Source organism: Pseudochaenichthys georgianus, chromosome 16 (assembly GCF_902827115.2).
Source record: "Pseudochaenichthys georgianus chromosome 16, fPseGeo1.2, whole genome shotgun sequence".
In the NCBI taxonomy this organism is placed as follows: domain Eukaryota; kingdom Metazoa; phylum Chordata; class Actinopteri; order Perciformes; family Channichthyidae; genus Pseudochaenichthys; species Pseudochaenichthys georgianus.
Window position 1 is genome coordinate 8,806,025 of NC_047518.2, and position 18,508 is coordinate 8,824,532.

At 43.1% G+C, this 18,508-nt stretch overlaps 1 pseudogene; it reads right to left on the minus strand.

Annotated features, from left to right (window-relative positions):
- Nucleotides 1-6,648: 6,648 nt before the first annotated feature.
- On the minus strand, nucleotides 6,649-14,858 carry LOC117460617 (zinc finger MYM-type protein 1-like; annotated as a pseudogene).
- Nucleotides 14,859-18,508: the final 3,650 nt, after the last annotated feature.

Sequence of the window (18,508 nt, forward strand, 5' to 3'; positions counted from 1 at the left end):
TTTAGTTCCACCTGGATTAAATCCACAAGCTACCCTGCAGTATACAAAGTCATTCAGACTATCTGCACCTTTACCAGCTTTGAGAACACTTTCATGATCAATCTTTATAAAACATATCATATATATATTATTCAGAAATGGACCAATCTGCACAACGACTACTTTTACTGTCGCTACTTGAACTATATTTTGATGAGAATACTTTTACTTGAAGAACATTTTGAATGCAGGACTTTTACTGTGACAGAGTATTCGTACACTCTGGTACTTCTACTTTTACTAAGTACAAGATCTGAGTACTTATTCCACCTCTGGTAGTGTATTAGTCTGAATTGTAGACACAAAATCACGCAGAGCTGCATACAAATAGACTCACAATGGACAAGTGGAAAATAATATTTACAAATGTGTACAATGATTTGTAGGTAATTTTGACTACTCAAGACACCTGACTTATACATCTTCAAAGGAAGACTGTGTTCATTCTACAATTACATGGGATTAAAGCTAAATGTAGTTATACTTGTATAATACTTCAAGATTTTATATAAAAGACAGTTTGTTTTCAAATATTAAACTTGTTTCGGTAAATTCAGATGATAAATACAAGCTTGTAACAGCATAATTACAAGCAGAGAACGGACTAATGTAACGTCACAGCAAGCGTTTCTTGTGAGTGTTTCCCCAGACCAGTAATACAAACGAAAATGTGTCTTCGGGTCAATGTGACTGATTTCGATAGAGCAAGTTACATTTGGTCTAGGCACGAAACATACTACCAGTAGAAATACATTGCTTTCAAAATCGCTCGGTGTCGAATCAATAGATTATATTTCGTGACTTTAACACGAAATGCTGTGAGGCTGGGTTGAATTACAACAGTGAGTGCTTCATCCTCTGAACACCACAGGGTGGCGACTGTAACGCTCCTCTGAAATTATTGTTGTTTGCAATTATTATTATCCCTCAATCGAGTTTGCTATTCAGCTTGCTAACGTTAGCTTAAACAAACGTAACATGCAACGTTAGCCTAATCTAAAATGCTCTACTACGGCGTACCTTTCATGTGGCTCGTCAGCGCAGACTCTTGCATCGTTATTTTTTCAAACTTTGCAGGAGGCTACTCGTGGGCTTGACCCTCGTCTTAGCCATGGCTTGTATTTGTCTTCTGCTAGCCAACGCTTGTTGAAACTGCAACCTCCTGGCACACAGTCATCTATCTCTCATCAGAATGCCCAGGTCACACGTAACACAAACACTTGCAGGTCGCACGCACAGCGCGTGAAGGCCGCAGCGGAGCTGTTTTATGTAGAAACGAAGCAATTATTTTCTTTTAATCTAAAAAGCGAACTATTCAGTCAGACAGTAATTTATTGTAAATGTAAAGCATTTATATTTTCAAGCACTTTATCTCAATTTCAAGCACCATTCCCAAAATTCAAGCACTTTCCCAAACTTGAAAACACCACGTACAATTTCAAGGATTTCAAGCACCCGTACGAACCCTGTATATTGTACTTTTTGAGGCATTTTTACTTTACTTGAGTATTTCCCATTTTCAATACATTTACTTCTACTCCACTACATCTCAGATGCAAATATTCTACTTTTACTCCACTACAATTATTTGAAAACTTTAGTTACTAGTTACTTTGTAGATTAAGATTATTACATACATACATACATACAACACACATTTCATCACTTCAGCCCTATATACAGCCATTTGAAAATAGCAGATCTACAAGCTCATAATGACGCATTGTGAGCTTGTAGATCTGCTATTTTCAAAAGTGCACAACGAGACTAAATGGATGGATGCAAGAAAAGAAGTGAAGTTATAGTTTAGTTTGGCATCTGATTTAGGGGATTAAACAATACACTCGTTGTATTTGTTACCTGGTGGTTACTTACTTGGTCGTCACTAGGGCACTTTTAATCGTGTTGCTGCACCACACACCCGCCGTGGCCTGTCTGACTGGGTCTGACTGAGTGACTGACTGTCTGCTCTGCGCGCTGCACGTTCACGTTGAGAGCAGGGAAGGGAGGGGCTGCAGCCAGGGCACGTACGGGAGTGCCGCGGGGCATGTATGGGGATGTCTGACAAAATTACAACGCGCATATGGGGCATTGTTGTATATATTAGAAGCTTTTAATCCAGAATTGATCGATGTTACCATGAGCCACATACAGTACACTGTAAAAAAAAAAAAAGGGCACATTGCTGTCCAGAGGGCAAAACGGGCAGGTGCTCAAGCACTACCTAGAGTCTGTGTGCACGTCTCTGGTAAGGAGAATACTTACTTCCGGGTGTACAATTCTCCGTTATCCAATGGGAATGAACGCTCACATTGCCTTTAAGGGCAGCCGACACAAACGAATGCCGTGCTTCCATGAGCGTCAAATCCCGCCGCAGATGGGTATACATTGCAATCAGTTGAAAGCTATTTGCGTCCCTTTATGATGCTGAAGGAGCCTAGGAGCGTCACAACTGCACGCCACGGGACCCTGACCAAACGTCACTCCTGGACGATTATGGAGTGAGAGTGTGTTGCACAGACAGACAGAGAGAGAAAAGGAAAGACACACGTAAATTACTTGAACACAAGTTGCTACATTTAATAGTAGATTAACGTTTAAAATTAATTTTATTTCAGCCTACAATGAATGGTCACATTATATGATGGAAGGCTTACCGGCAGGGCTCTAGAAGGGTCTCCAGTCTCTGGATTTTGTCCCATTCCGGTGGCGTCAACATAACAAGTTTATGCTGCTGTTGATCAAGGGTTGCTTTTATTGCAGCTTGGTTGCAGATCAAGCGCTTGACCATTTCCTACTTGGAATTCCACCGTGTTGGAATGTCTTGGATCAGTGGCTCCTGCTTCTGTCCGAGTGCCCCTTGTTCTCCTTGCAGCTCCGCTGTGTTAGCCGGGCTGTGCTTGAAATGGCCCACAATGTTGCGACACTTGGCCAACGCACCGACAAATCCACTGTCAGAGACTCACAGTGATGCTTCTCTGTAAGATGTGAGCAATACAGGGCATGTGATCGTAAGGTAGAATACGAGCCGCAGCAATCATATTGCGTGCACTGTCAGTCCCTATGGTTGTAACTTTCTGTGAAGAAGCCTTCAACACAATTGGCATAGGGGCATGGTAAAAGGCACACTGAGGGAAACACATTAATAACGTAGCTGGACATTCATAAAATAAAACCCAAGTCATTGTTTGTTCAAAACAGATTTATTGGAAGTCATATACAAGTAACCTGCTTACCCTCTCCTTCAAGGTTGTGAAGGCCAAACATAGCAACAGAAAGAAGCAGCCTTAAGTAGAGGCTCAATCAGTGGGAACACCTGTGCTCAATTGGAGCATGGGCACGGGTGGCACTTTTCTTGCGAGTGTAAAAATGTTATTGTTTGGGGCTTCTGTGGTCAGAGATATGGAATATGTTGGCCTATTTGATTGGTTGTGTTTGGGTAATTTGCCTTGCATTTTGAATGTGTTTGTAGTCGGGCTGTCAAGTTAACGCGTTAATAACACCACTAATTATTTTAACGCGTGTGTATTTTTTTGTCCTCGGCCGCCCCGTAGTTTCAGAGAGCATCAAGTTTAAAATACATTCTACAAGCTGATGCTGACAGCCCCGCTCCTGCCACCCACTTGTGGCAGACCCGGCAGACCACACTTCCACGCTCACCGGCAGGCACCGACTGGCCATCGGGAGGACCGGGAGGGTGTGTGTATGTGTGGCACGAGCGAGCGAGGCATACCTTACGTGTATTGCATAGTACGAAAAGTCAGCACACTAAGCACAGATAATTCGCGCAACATGATTCGTCCAGGCAGCTCCCGTTCGAGCATATGCCTTGAGTTGCACATAGCTCCAACGATCCATCACAGTGTCTCTCTCTACACGCACACGCACACACACCATATATGCGAGCAATATATATATATATATATATATATATTGCTCGCATAAAATCCCCGTTTTTTTTTTGCTTTGTATGTCGGGGGCGGGAGATTCATGTGATTGGTTGTTGGTCGCATTGCTCGCAAAAAATCCCCAAGCTGTCAGACACGCCCAGATCCAAGATTTTCAAGATTTTTGAAAAGCTGCTGTGTGGACGTACCGTTACGCTGCTGTGTACCGGAGGGGAGAGAGAGGAGCGAAGGGGGGGAGAGAGATGTAATACGGTTTCCTGATAAACGTTTTGTTTGATAGGCCTCAGCTGTGGAGAGTATGTGCTGCAGGGAGGTGGATGCACAACGCACTGAGGTACGAAAGCTAGCTCCGGTCCTTTTCCTGTTAGGGAAACTGTAGACTCGATGTCCTGACAGGCTGGAGTTTGTGCAACCTGCACAAACTGTTGGAGCACCACCCAATGGCGGTGGTGGAAGGTTCACCTCTGCTCCGCACGTCCCTTGATGACTGCTGAGCTGGTCAAATTATAAAAGAAGGAACTCAAAGCACCAGAATAAAGGTTAAACAATAATCTGTTTTAATGGTAAAAGCAACAATACAGAGCACTCTGCAATAGTACAAAATACAGAGTAGTCCGGACTCAATTCCTACCACCGTGTGATATATGTACCACGACAGCCAGTCCGAAAAAGAGCACCGAGCATAAGAATATCATAATATTTATACACACAAGTGGGGAGGAGTTGTGTTGGTTGCTCCTCCCTAGCTATTTTTTATTGGCGATTTCACTTCTGGGCGAGCCCAAGACCGTGAGCTGGTAGTTCTCCATTGGCCAGTTTCACTTCTGGGCGAACCCTAGGCAATGAGTCAGCAGTTGTTGACTCCATCTGGTTCGCCCCATCTCCTTAGAGAGAGAGTGTGTGTGTGTGTGTGTGTGTGTGTGTGTGTGTGTGTGTGTGTGTGTGTGTGTGTGTGTGTGTGTGTGTGTGTGTGTGTGTGTGTGTGTGTGTGTGTGTGTGTGTGTGTGTGTGTGTGTGTGTGTGTGTGTGTATACGCTGTATTAAACGTTCTGCTATAACACGTTATTTTAATACTTCAAAACTCCAGCTCACCGTGATTACAAATGGTAAAATTACCGAAAAAATACCAGCTCACTAAATCACAACCGCTCAAACCAACTACTAACTACTACCGCGGATTGGGCAGAGAAGGAGTCCGAGAAAGTTGCTCCCCCATGTGGCGTAATATGACGCGTTTGACGTATGAAGTTAAAAAAAGCAGTTTTTAGTAGCAAAGCTCAAACGGCTCCTTTCCCATCTGAATTCTTGCCCTTATGTCATGTAAAACATATCAAATCCTGCATTCACTTTTTTTAAATTGTAATTGTCAGGCAAGGTTAAGCATAAATCTAGTAAAAAAAAAAAAAACCTGTAAGTTGCTCTTTAAAGGGCCCATGTCATGGCCATTTCTACTGATCATAATTCCATTGTTGAGGTATACTAGAATAGATGTATATTGTGCAATTTTCCATACTCACATTAGTTTCTCATACAGCATCTCTGTAAAGTATGTGTATTCACCGGTATTCACTCTGTCCTAAATGGCTTGTTGGAGCTCCTTCCCCCCCTCCCTGTGAGCCCAGTGTGTTCTGATTGTTCGGGAAGTTGCGAGGCTCGTTGCTGCTCGCAGCTGCAACGGAGCGGACAGGCTTCCGGGTCGGCGGTACAACGAGAACAAGCTAAACTCATCCTGAGCACACACAAACACTCACAGTCGAAGTAAAAACAATAAGTGTGGCTTGATATTGAGTAAGAAAAAGGTTTATAACGCTGTGAGCATTTCCGCGATCCCAACTTAGCAGCCCGGAAAACGTTTACCCATTTAAACAGTCATGGTAGATACCTTGTTTGTTTTAAACATCATAAATACACAAACAACAATGAATACTTACAGGTTGTGTACCCGAATCTCCCGCTGGCCCAAACAAAGTAGGAACAGCATCGTTCTTCAGTGCCCTACGATGTACATATCCGGCGTGAATCGCTGAACGGTTTGTGAAGCTTTGTTTTGAAATGCTGGCAGAGGGTGCGGCCTCTGAGTATTCTCACGTCACAGTACCCAGGAAGTAAACAATGAAAAATGAGAAATCTCCAACGAGGCGTTTTGGGGCAGCATAGACTGTTAGAGTTTTACTTGCTACAGGGTGTACTTTGAGAGTTTTTGACTGCAGACCGTTTACATGCATAAAAACCTTCATAACACACAAGGGGACGGGTAATAACCGGAAAAGCATGACATGGGACCTTTAACATAACCTTTTACAAGCCAAGAGCAGTATCATTTATTTTCTGACTTGTTCTCAGTTGCTGCTCCAGAGTACTCATTTAGAGTAGACGTAACCAGGCCCGCCTTAACCTGCCCTCAGGCCTCAGTCATTTATAGTGTCGGCAGGCTCAGTGATCGCACACGGACACGGTGGGGGACATGTTCTTTGCTGCTGTCTCAAAGTTGTCAAACTGATCCTGTAGACCTGCTACATATTCACGTAATGACCTGACTAGATCCACAGCATTGCAGAGGTCCAATTCCACTGCCTGTAGTGCAGCGCTCACGCCCTGGAAACGTTGGAGAATGGCAACACATGTTGCACATTAGTGCAATGCAATTTCCAGTTTATTCATATTTTTATGCAATACCCTGGCCTCCTCTCTTGTGCTCAGATTATGGTCCACAATGTTGAGCAGAGATTGCTGGATACAGGCGTAATTCAGACAGTGCTTTGGTTGCAACAGCATGCGCTGACCATCTTGTATCGGAAAGCGTTTTTTTCAATTCTGTGATTTTCATTAGGCTGCAAACCCTTGATCCTCTACTTTGATGCAAAGTTAAACAACGCTTGCACAAAACTGAAAAACTGTTCAGTCTCTCCACAACAGTTAATGCTGTTAAACCCCACCAGATTTAAGGTGTGCGCTGCGCAGGGAACCCACTCTGCCAGTGGGTTAATCTGTTTGATGCGGGCCTGCACGCCTTTGTATGTGCCTGACCTGTTGCTGGCATTGTCATAACACTGTCCTCTACAGTTATTGATGTCAATGCCCATGTCTCCTAAAACACCAATTACTGAATTGAACAGCGCTTCTCCGGTGTGACTGGAAATGGGGAGGAATTTGACAAAACGCTCCTCTATACAGCCCTCTGGTGATACGTACCGTAGGATGAATGTCAGCTGGTCCACATGTGTGATATCTGGCGTGGAGTCCACACTGACAGAGAAATACTTAGGCAGTTTTACTCTGCTGATGACTTCATCCAGCAATCCCTGTCCCATCAGCTGTATGAATTCCTCACACACATTTAGTGAGAGGTAGGATGGATTTCCTCTGCCGGCATTTCCGTATTTCTGAATATGGGCTTTTAAAAAAGGATCAAACTGACTGATCAGCTCCATGCTACCCAAATAGTTGCCATTGTTGGTGTCCCCAAACCTGTGGCTGTCACCCCTAAAAGCAAGTCCCCGCTCTGCCAGATACTTGACGACAGTGACAACCCTCTGCAGCACCTGTGTCCAATACTCACACTCGTCATTTAACTGTTTTTTTTAGTTCTGAATCCACTGTTCCACGGTCAGCTGTCTGATTAATGAAGGATACCATGGCTTTCCTGTGCATGTTACAGCTTTCATGTTCGGCTATCAATCAATCAATGTTTATTTATATAGCCCAATATCACAAATGTTACATTTGTCTCAGTGGTCTTCACAGTGTGTACAGAATATCAGTATGACAATACGACACCCTCTGTCCTTAGACCCTCACATCGTACAAGGAAAAACTTCCAAAGAAAACCCAGTTTAAAGGGAAAAATGGGAGAAACCTCAGGGAGAGCAACAGAGGAGGGATCCCTCTCCCAGGACGGACAGACGTGCAATAGATGCCGTGTGTAAATTGAAAAGATAATACATTTGCAACATAGGTAGTCCAAATGTTTGGAAATGCATGTGTGTAATAGGAAGATGAATCCACGAGGATATCCATCCAGGACCGATGATCTAGGACCACAGCCACGACTCAAGATCCAGCGCTCGCGATCCAGGACACAGGACCGCAGGATCATCCATGACTCCGGATCCCGGCGTATATAGACACCAAAAAGAAAGACATTTGGGGAAGCTGGGTTAATCGGAACATGAGAGTACACAGGTATAGACAGCGAGAAGGAAGAAGTAAGATGTCCCCCGACAAACTAAGCCTATATCAGCAAAACTAGGGGCTGAATCTAATCAGCCCTAACTATAAGCTTTATCAAAAAGGAAGGTCTTAAGCGCACTCTTAAAAACGGATAGGGTGTCTGCCGCCCGAACACAAACTGGAAGCTGATTCCACAAATGTGGAGCTTGATAAGAAAAGGCTCTGGCTCCCATTGTACTTTTAGAGATTCTAGGAACAACCAACAACCCTGCATTCTTGGAACGCAATGCCCTAGTAGGACAGTAGGGTATAATGAGTTCTTTAAGGTAAGATGGCGCCTGCCCATTAAGGGCTTTTGTAGGCGAGAAGAAGAATGTTAAATTCTATCCTGTGTTCTATAGGGAGCCAGTGTAAGGCAGCCAGAACAGGAGTAATGTGGTCCCTTTTCCTAACTCTGGTTAGTACACGAGCCGCAGCATTTTGAATTAGCTGAAGCGACTTGATTGACTTCTTGGTACTCCCTGATAATAAAGAGTTACAATAATCCAGCCTAGAAGTAGCAAATGCATGGACTAGTTTCTCTGCATCGTTTTGAGGCAAGATATGCCTGATTTTTGCAATGTTACGTAGATCGAAGTAGGCGGTCCTTGAAATTGATTTTATGTGGGCATTAAAGGATAAATCCTGATCAAATATAACACCAAGATTCCTTATAGTCTCACTGGAGGCCAAATTAATGCCATCCATAGTTAGTATATCTTTAGATAATTTGTTTCGTAGATTCTTCGGGCCAAGTACAATAACTTCAGTTTTGGTCGTGTTTAACATCAAAAAGTTTAAGGTCATCCACGTTTTTAAGTCCTTAAGGCAGTCTTGAATTTTATTTAGATGATTAATTTCATCAGGCTTGATTGATAAATATAGTTGAGTATCATCCGCATAACAATGAAAGTTTACAGAATGATTCCTTATAATATTGCCTAACGGAAGCATATATAATGTGAACAAAATAGGTCCGAGCACTGAGCCCTGTGGCACTCCATGGCTAACTTTGGTTTGCGTGGAAGATTCATCGTTAACACGTACAAACTGAGAGCGTTCAGATAGATAGGACCTAAACCAGCCTAAAGCAGTTCCCTGTATGCCAACTAAGTGCTCTAGTCTTCGCAATAGGATATCATGGTCGATAGTATCAAATGCAGCACTGAGATCGAGCAAAACAAGAATAGAGACAAGTCCCTTGTCTGAGGCTATTAGAATATCATTTGTGACTTTAACCAGAGCTGTCTCTGTGCTATGATGTGTTCTAAAGCCAGACTGAAAATCTTCAAATAAATCATTGTTTTTTAAGTAATCACACAACTGTTTTGCGACCGCTTTCTCAAGAATTTTTGAGAGGAACGGAAGATTAGAAATAGGTCTATAGTTGGCTAAAACCTCTGGATCGAGGTTGTGCTTTTTAAGAAGCGGTTTTATCACTGCTACTTTGAATGATTGTGGAACATAGCCTGATAATAAAGACATATTCATAATATTTAATAAAGAAGTGCTAATTAATGGAAAAACTTCCTTCAACAGCTTAGTTGGAATTGGGTCTAACATGCACGTTGATGGTTTAGAAGAGAGAATCATTGAATGTAATTGTTCAAGGTTAATGGCTGAAAAGCATTCTAGTTTACTATCTAGTGTAATATTAGAACTTACGATTCCGGGAGCTGTTGATAACACTATACTGGTCAAAGGCAAGAGGTCATTAATTTTGTTTCTAAGAGTAACAATGTTATCGTTAAAAAAGCACATAAAATCATTACTACTGAGTGCTATGGGAATAGAAGGCTCAATGGAGCTGTGGCTCTCTGTCAGCCTGGCTACAGTGCTGAAAAGAAATCTTGCATTATTCTTATTCTCATCTATTAATGAAGAGTAGTAGGCTGCTCTCGCTTTACGCAGTGCTTTCTTATATTCATTGAGAGTAAAATGCCAAGTTAAACGAGATTCTTCAAGTTTAGTGGAACGCCATATCCTTTCAAGTTGTCTAGACTTTTGCTTTATTTTGCGGGTTTCGGCATTATGCCATGGAGCTAGTCTATGTTGTTTTATTTTCTTCTTTTTCAAAGGAGCAACAGAGTCTAATTTTATTCGCAGCGCATCTATAGCACTATCAACAACATGATCAATTTGGGGTGGTGTACATTTTGTATAAGTTTCCTCCCCTACATGCAGACATGCTATCAAGTTAAGTATTGGTGGAATCTCTTCCTTAAATGTGGCTATAGCACTAACAGATAGGTTTCAGATAGTACTTCAAAAGTTACTAAGAAATGGTCGGATAAAGCAGGATTATGCGGTTCGACTAATAGTTGCTCAATTTCAATACCATAAGTCAGAACAAGGTCGAGTGTGATTATAGCAGTGGGTTGGTTTATTTACACTCTGACAGAAACCAACAGAATCTAATATAGAGTTAAATGCAACAGTAAGGCTATTTTTATCATCGTCAACATGAATATTAAAGTCACCTACGATAATTACTTTGTCTGTTTTAAGAACCAAAGTTGATAAAAACTCAGAGAATTCTGATAAGAATTCTGAATAAGGACCTGGTGCACGGTACACTGTAACAAATAAGATTGGCTGCAAAGTTTTCCAGGTCGGATGCGTAAGACTAAAAACAAGGCTTTCAAAAGAGGTATAATTTAATTTTGGTTTAGTATTGATAAGTAAACTTGAGTCAAAGATTGCTGCAACTCCACCTCCTCGGCCCGTGCCTCGAGCAATATGAGTGTTGACATGGCTGGGTGGAGTGGCCTCATTTATGCTGACATATTCTTCATGTCTCAACCAAGTTTCATTGAGACAGCATATATCAATATTATAATCTGATATTAAATCATTTACCAATCAAATCAAAATCAAATCAAGTTTATTTATAAAGCACATTTTAAAACAACTTTCGGTCGCGCCAAAGTGCTGTACATGAATAAAAAATATACGGAACATATTGCAATTTGTAGCATTTAAGTTAAAAACAACAAATATAAAGGCAGACACAGTTAAAATACAAAATGAAAAATGTCATGCTCTGCTCACTTTTAAAAGGCCAGAGAGAAAAAGTGTGTTTTTAGAGAGGATTTAAAAGCCCCTAGTGTCTGGGCCGACCTCACAGGTAAGGGCAGAGTGTTCCAGAGCCTGGGACCAGCTGCTGCGAAGGCTCGGTGCCCTCTAGTTTTTAGCCTGGTTTTCGGCACTACCAGCAGCATTTGGTCGGCAGACCTTAGAGCTCTGGCTGGGGTGTATCGCTGGATTAAGTCAGCTATATAAGCCGGAGCCAGCCCGTTTAGGGCCTTAAAAACAAATAAAAGGAGTTTAAAATCTATTCGGAACCGAACTGGAAGCCAGTGAAGTGAGGCCAGAATGGGGGTAATGTGGTCACGCCTTTTGTGGCCAGTCAGGAGACGTGCAGCTGCGTTCTGTACTAGCTGCAGGCGTTTTATGGATGCCTGATCCATGCCCACATACAAAGCGTTGCAGTAGTCCAGTCGCGATGTCACAAAAGCGTTAATTACCCTCTCTAAGTCTTTAAAAGATAAAAACGACTTGGTCTTAGCCAATAGTCGTAATTTAAAAAAGCAGGTTTTGACTACGCTGCTGACCTGTTTATCGAATTTAAAAGTGCTATTGAAGGTTACTCCAAGGTTCGTTACAGCGGGGAGGATGTTTTTACTCAGGGAGCCAAGAATGTCAACCTGGGAGGCCGGAGGTTGGGGTCCAAAAAAAATTACCTCGGTCTTGCTCTCGTTGAGGGTGAGGAAGTTTTGGCTCAGCCAGGATTTAATTTCAGCCAAGCAGTCCATCAATTGCTGTAAGGAGTTGGCATTAGCATTGAGAGGTAGATATATCTGAACGTCATCAGCGTAGCAGTGGAAGGGGATGTTGTGCTTGGAGAGAATTGCACCTAGGGGCAGTATATATAATAGAAAAAGGATGGGGCCCAGAATAGAACCTTGGGGAACCCCACAGGTAAGGGGGGCTTTTGCAGAGGAGAAGGCACCTAGCTGCACTGAAAGGCTACGGTCTGTTAGGTAGGACCTGAACCATGCCAGAGCAGAGCCTGTGATGCCTGCGGACTGTTCGAGCCGCGACAACAGAATGCTGTGGTCCACGGTATCGAAGGCCGCTGTCAGGTCCAACAGCACCAGGACAGCTGGGCTACCTGAGTCGGCGGCTAGGAGGAGATCATTAAAAACTCTTAAAAGGGCTGTTTCAGTGCTGTGCATTGGTTTGAAACCAGACTGAAACTTTTCATGGATGCCATGCGTGGTTAAAAAAGACTGCAGCTGGGCGTAGACTACTCGCTCCAGCGCTTTAGATAAAAACGGTAGCTGGGAGATGGGCCTAAAATTTGCAAGAATGGAGGGGTCGAGATTTTTCTTTTTTAGCAGTGGCTTGACCACAGCATGTTTGAAGGCAGCTGGGACACATCCTGAGCTGAGAGAGGTGTTTATAAGTAATAAAATACTTGCTCCAACTGAATCGAAAACGTCTCTGAGAAGGCGAGAGGGAATGCTGTCTGAGGTGCAGTTTGTCGGCCGCAGGTGCTTGACAACATCTGAGAGAGAAGAGAGGGATACAGGCTCAAAGTGGTCGAGGACAGCAGCGCACAGAAGAGGGGCAGAATCTGGGTTAGCACTAGTGTGGGCTAGCCTAAGAGCAGATACTTTTTCAATAAAAAATGACAGAAACTTATCACAGAGAGTAGTCGATGGTACAATTGGAGAAACATCACAGGGATTAATGATCGAGTTGAGGACATTAAAAAGAACCTGAGGTTTGTGGCTGTTCTTAGAGATTAACAGAGAAATGTGCTCTGTCTTGGCTGCTTTGACTGCCGTCTGGTAGTCAGAAAGGCAAGCACGAAGGATTTCCAAGGAGACATGGAGTCCATCCTTCTTCCACTTTCTCTCTGCACGCCTGCAAGCGCGTCTGAGAGCACGAGTACAGTCACTGAGCCACGGCTGTGGGAGAACTTTGGTGCGTCTAAGCGTAAACGGAGCAACAGAGTCAAGTATTTGTGTACATGTCGAGTCAAACATAGAGATAAGCTCATCAGCACTAAAAGCACAGTTCATCTCTAATTTACAGATCAGAGAAGCATTAAAAACATCAGAAAACTGTGAGGCCGTCAATGGGTTAATTAAACGCAGACGACGTGCAGGGGCTCGCGACTCGAGCCCTGCGCTAGGGATCGAGGTTGTAAACACAACAGGTAAATGGTCTGAGATACCTGTTGCTTCACAGATTTCATCCACAAATACAGATAGTCCGAACGATAATACTAAATCTAAAATGTGTCCTTTTTCGTGTGTTGGGCCAGCCACGGACTGAACTAGACCAAAAGAATCGAGGAGATTTAAAAAGTCCCTAACCAGGGGTTTTGACTCGCAACACACATGCACATTAAAATCTCCGGAGATCAAAACACGATCATATTTCACCATGATCCCGGACAGAAAGTCAGAAAAGTCATTTATGAAGTCCTTATTGCATTTTGGAAACAGGATAGCTAGTCCTAAACTCAGGGAGCGGCGGGCCGACACAGGCGCCATCTACAAGACAACCCGACCCAATATTGCTTTAGATGCTAGAGATCTTATGTTTAAGAGACCACATTTAATCTTCCTGTTTTGTTGCACTGTAGTAGTTGTTACATTTACTTTTATTAGGTTATTATGTATGACACCTCTATTAGGTTTTACCTTAAATTGTCCTTGGGCAGACACACACACCGCTAATATTGGGTATTTTATTGGGTTCTGGATTCCTATGGGTGACTGCCTAGGAGAGAGCGCAGAGAAGCGTGTAAGACTGCGAATCTGCCTCCTGGTCTCAACTCCAGTTTGTCATGGATTAAGTCCACAAATCCCTGAAATGTTTGCCGAAATGAGATCTGCACCTTTCAAAGTAGGATGAATGCCGTCTCTCTTAATCAGACCAGGTTTTCCCCAGAAGGCTGTCCAATTATTTACGAAGCCCACATTGTTTGCTGGGCACCACCAAGACAACCAGCGCTGAAATGATGACATGCGGCTATACATGTCATCATTGATCAGATTGGGGAGGGGACCAGAGAAGATTACGGTGTCCGACATTATTTTAGCATAACTACACACCGACTCCACATTAAGTTTGGTGCATTCTGATTGGCGTAAACGAACATCATTACCACCGACGTGAATAACAATCCTACTGTATTTATGTTTATTTTTAGCCAGCAGTTTAAGATGCGCCTCAACGTCGCCCGCTCTGGCCCCCGGAATGCATGTGACTGTGGAGGCTTCGGTCTCTAAATTCACGTGTCTCATAATAGAGCTACCAATAACCAGAGTTGGCTTCTCAGCGGGTGTCTCGCTGAGTGGGGAATATCTGTTAGATACGTGAACGGGTTGGTGGGGACCTGTGGTCCCCACCAACCCGAACGGCTATCCGTTCATTTGCGTGCTTCCAATTAGAGTATCCCACGCTGCCAAATGACGTGTCTCTCTTATCGCCAAATAGTTTGCATGCAAAGCAGAAGACACTACCTCGGGATGGTGAGTAACATAGCCACTCCCTGAGCATATACTCCCCGTTACCCAGCGTGCGCTTGAATAAGCTTCTGGAGAAGTATCTCTTCTGATGCTTGTACTGCTGCTCTGAGGCAGAGAGGTCAGCTTCTCTGTTTTGACACAATTCCGGACCCATTTTCGCCCAGTAGAGAAGCACCTGTTTGTCCATGTTGTTGCCCCAGAGACCTGGGTCAGTGCTGTAGGGGTCGTCTAGTTCTCCTGTATCCTCGTTTTCCCGCTTGTCTTCTCAACTCTGCTCTACGCGCGCCTGATCCTTTCCTCCAGATGAGTGCGGGCCTCCCTCATGTATTTGTCCGGATGCCGTTGGCTCCCCTCCACGTAGCAAGTCCTCGTTGTCCTCTCCATCTCCTCCAACAGATAACATCCCTCCTGTCTGTCTTTCCTGTCCGCTACTCCATCGCTATCAGAACCAGACGGCCTACTTGGCTCCGAGGCCCCGCGGCCGGCATTGCCAGCCCCGCGGCCGGCATCGCCGCCACCGCTGCCGCTCGGTACAGAACTAATCTGTCCTTCCTCCTCATCCAGGTTTACAGGTTTAAAATAACCTGTAAGCTTCGGCATTTTGTGTAATAGCTGCATGTCTCGAAACTCCTTTTCCCTCAACAATTTCCTTTTCCAAGCTCCACTGTCAAACTTTTTCTTCTCCGACATTTTCTCCTAAACAACCTTCATCCGTCACTCAATCACTCACAATTTAAATAAATCACATGTGAAACATATTCTCATTCTGATTGGCTGTTAAGTGGTGCCCACTGACTGTTACGGAGTCAAAATGTTTGATGCTGTTGTTCTGCCTGCTGTGACGTCACGTTACTCCGTTCTCCGCTTGTAATTATGCCGAAGCTTCAAAGTTGTATTTATCATCTGAATTTGCCGAAACAAGTTTAATATTCTGAAGCGGCGCTGAGGAACAGCAGAGTGGCGAGGGAGAGCTGTCTTCTTCCATTTACAAGCTTCAAAAATGTATTTATCGTGTGATTTTGGAAATAAAAGTTTCATATTCTGAAAGCCAAGACTTTGTTTATTTAAAATAAAAAATAAACACCCGAAATTAAAAAAAAAAAATTGAATTTTTTTTTTGGCTCATGATAGGCCCCCAATCTCCGTAGGCCCCTGGGCTTCAGCCCAGGTCAGCCCGTGCATTAAGGCGGCCCTGTACGTAACAGCCAAGCTATCCATACTCACCATTAGTCTCACTATTCATCCATCATCACTAAGCCTCAACGTTGCAGCCTGCCTAAGGGCCTGTATCCACAAAGCGCCAGATACATTTTTCTTTTTGATTCCAGTGAGAATAGAGGGCATGCACACTGAGGCATCCTCCTGCTTTAAAGAACATAGTACCCACCGTCTTTTTTCAGAGCCCAGCCCATCTTTCGAGCAGCCGCTTTGAGTTAAAAATATTTCAGAAAAGCATTGTTGTAAGAGTAAAAATTGCATGAAAAGTTTGTTTTTGTTCTATAAGGGAATACAGTTACCTTTTTTTGTAACCTGATTGTGTAATCCTTTACTCCCCACGTCTGTAAACAGGAAAAAAGTCAAAAGGATTTGTAGAAACGGTTATATCTGAAAAATAAAGCTGGTTTTATTTTCAGCAGAGTGTGTGTCTTGTTAGTCTCATCGCTGCTTCTGTTTAGACTAGTATTCTTCATGGGACGATACAGTAAGTGGAATGCAAATTCAATCTGTTTATCATCCACATTGCTTCCCCCTACCCACCTGATCATTGATTAGAAAATACCAACACATCTCTTCTGATTGCACCTAGGCCATCAAAAAAAACTCTAATTTCCCTATGGAGCACTTGATTATTTGAAGATAATTGTTAGCATTTCAAATGGTTCGGCAAATGTTGAACTAATGTACAGAATTATTGCTCTTTTAATTTGTATCCTCCTGTTTGAATGCACTTTTTGTTGTCGTTTTGGATAACATTTTCAACTAAATGAAAGTGTGTGTTTTTGGGATCGTTAGACAGTTATGTATGAATTATTTGCATTGTCATTTGTCTGCATTTTTCTGCTCATGCCAATATAAAATGGAGATGACTGGGGGCAGATATTTAGTTTGAGCACCATAGTTAACCTGTTCCCTCGCCCAAGTCCTGATGAACACAACTAAATGGCAGCAGTAAGACATTATCCCTGCTCCCACACCACTATCTTCCTTGAGATCATTGGACCGCTAACCTGGAGTAATTGCATTTGTTGAGCTGTGAGCTCGTACCTAGACTTCAGACTAAAGGAGGATACAGCTACACTTGAGTTGAGCAAAAATGTGTTATTATCTACTTTGTAATATTTCTTAGGACATTTGTGTTTACCCAGGTTAGAATATTTGTTGGCCTCTATAAAACTTTGCTAGGATACCTAGATGTGCCTAAACAATAATGATACACTCCTATATAATTAAAGAGGACATATTGTGCAAATGTGCAGGTTCATTTTTGTATTTAGTGCCTCTACTGTGACATATCTACTCTCCATGCTTTAATGTTCAAAAAGCTCTTCATTTCTCTCAAACTACCTGTGCTGCAGCACCTCTTTCCTCCTCTGTCTGAAACCAGAGCCCAGTCTGCTCTGATTGGTCAGCTGCTTAGTGGTGTCCCGCCCCTTATCACGTACAAAGTGTTGGAGCGCTAGCCAAGCTCTAGTATTACATTTTGATGTCATAAAAAGTATACAAAGTAGTCAAATGGAGGCGTTTCAGGCAGGGGGGGACCGTGGGAAGGAAACTCCCTCTGGAGCGAACACAGGGATTTTAACTTTTGTAGACCATTTACATGCACAAAAAAGACACACTACAGGAAAGGGAAACCCCCCAAAAAGCATAATTTAAGACTATATTGTGAAGATTTGTGTCCAAAACGTTTAAAGGGGAATTTAGCAATTACAACTCTTTTAGGTGTCTCCGTCTTGGTTTATATCACTACTGTTAGGAGATTTAGTGGACAACTCGTCCGCTTTCTTAAAATCTCCTCGCGTCCCTACACAAGCCGTTATCTTACAGGAAGGAAACCCAGAACATACAAGTAACCGTTTAACAATAATCCACTTTAATGGTAATATACAATGCAATACAATCAAATACATTACCATACACAACCATATCGTATCATGTGTAATGTCAGGAGTTTGGCCTACTCCTGGCTCCTGCCCACAGGCCACCAGACCTCCAGTCCCAGCGACGCGTGAAGAGAGAGAGAGAACAGCAAGCCGGATAGGCTTTCATACCAAAATGATACAGGAGGGGGTGGAGTTTAAGGACAACTGGTCCAATCATCTCAAACAAACACCTCTGACCCTCACTGTCTCCTATTTCTGCAGCCTCTGCAGCCTCCACACATCCCCCCATCCCATTCCAGAGACCACCGTGGGGTCTTGTTCCAGCTCCCCCACAGCAATAAAACCCTTCACAGTTTGCTTACTCAAATCATTTTCAAGCTTCTTCACAGTTTGCATGAATACATACAAATATTTCCTTACACTACCCTTTGGCTATATATACACATCAAGTAGTATCTGTGTTCAGATTTCATTCATCTTTGGTCAGGTTTCATGTCCCCAGTATTGTGTGCCGTCTGAATAGAGCACATTCACTACCACACATTTTCTGAATCACAATTGCAAGTGAGCAGTATTGACAGTGAATTCCAATTTGCCATGTGGCGGAGACTAGGAAGATGGACATACTAATGAATAAAAGATAATCACTTCAGCAGAGCTTTTGTCTGGCAGTTTCAGTTCATTTAAATTATAACCCAGC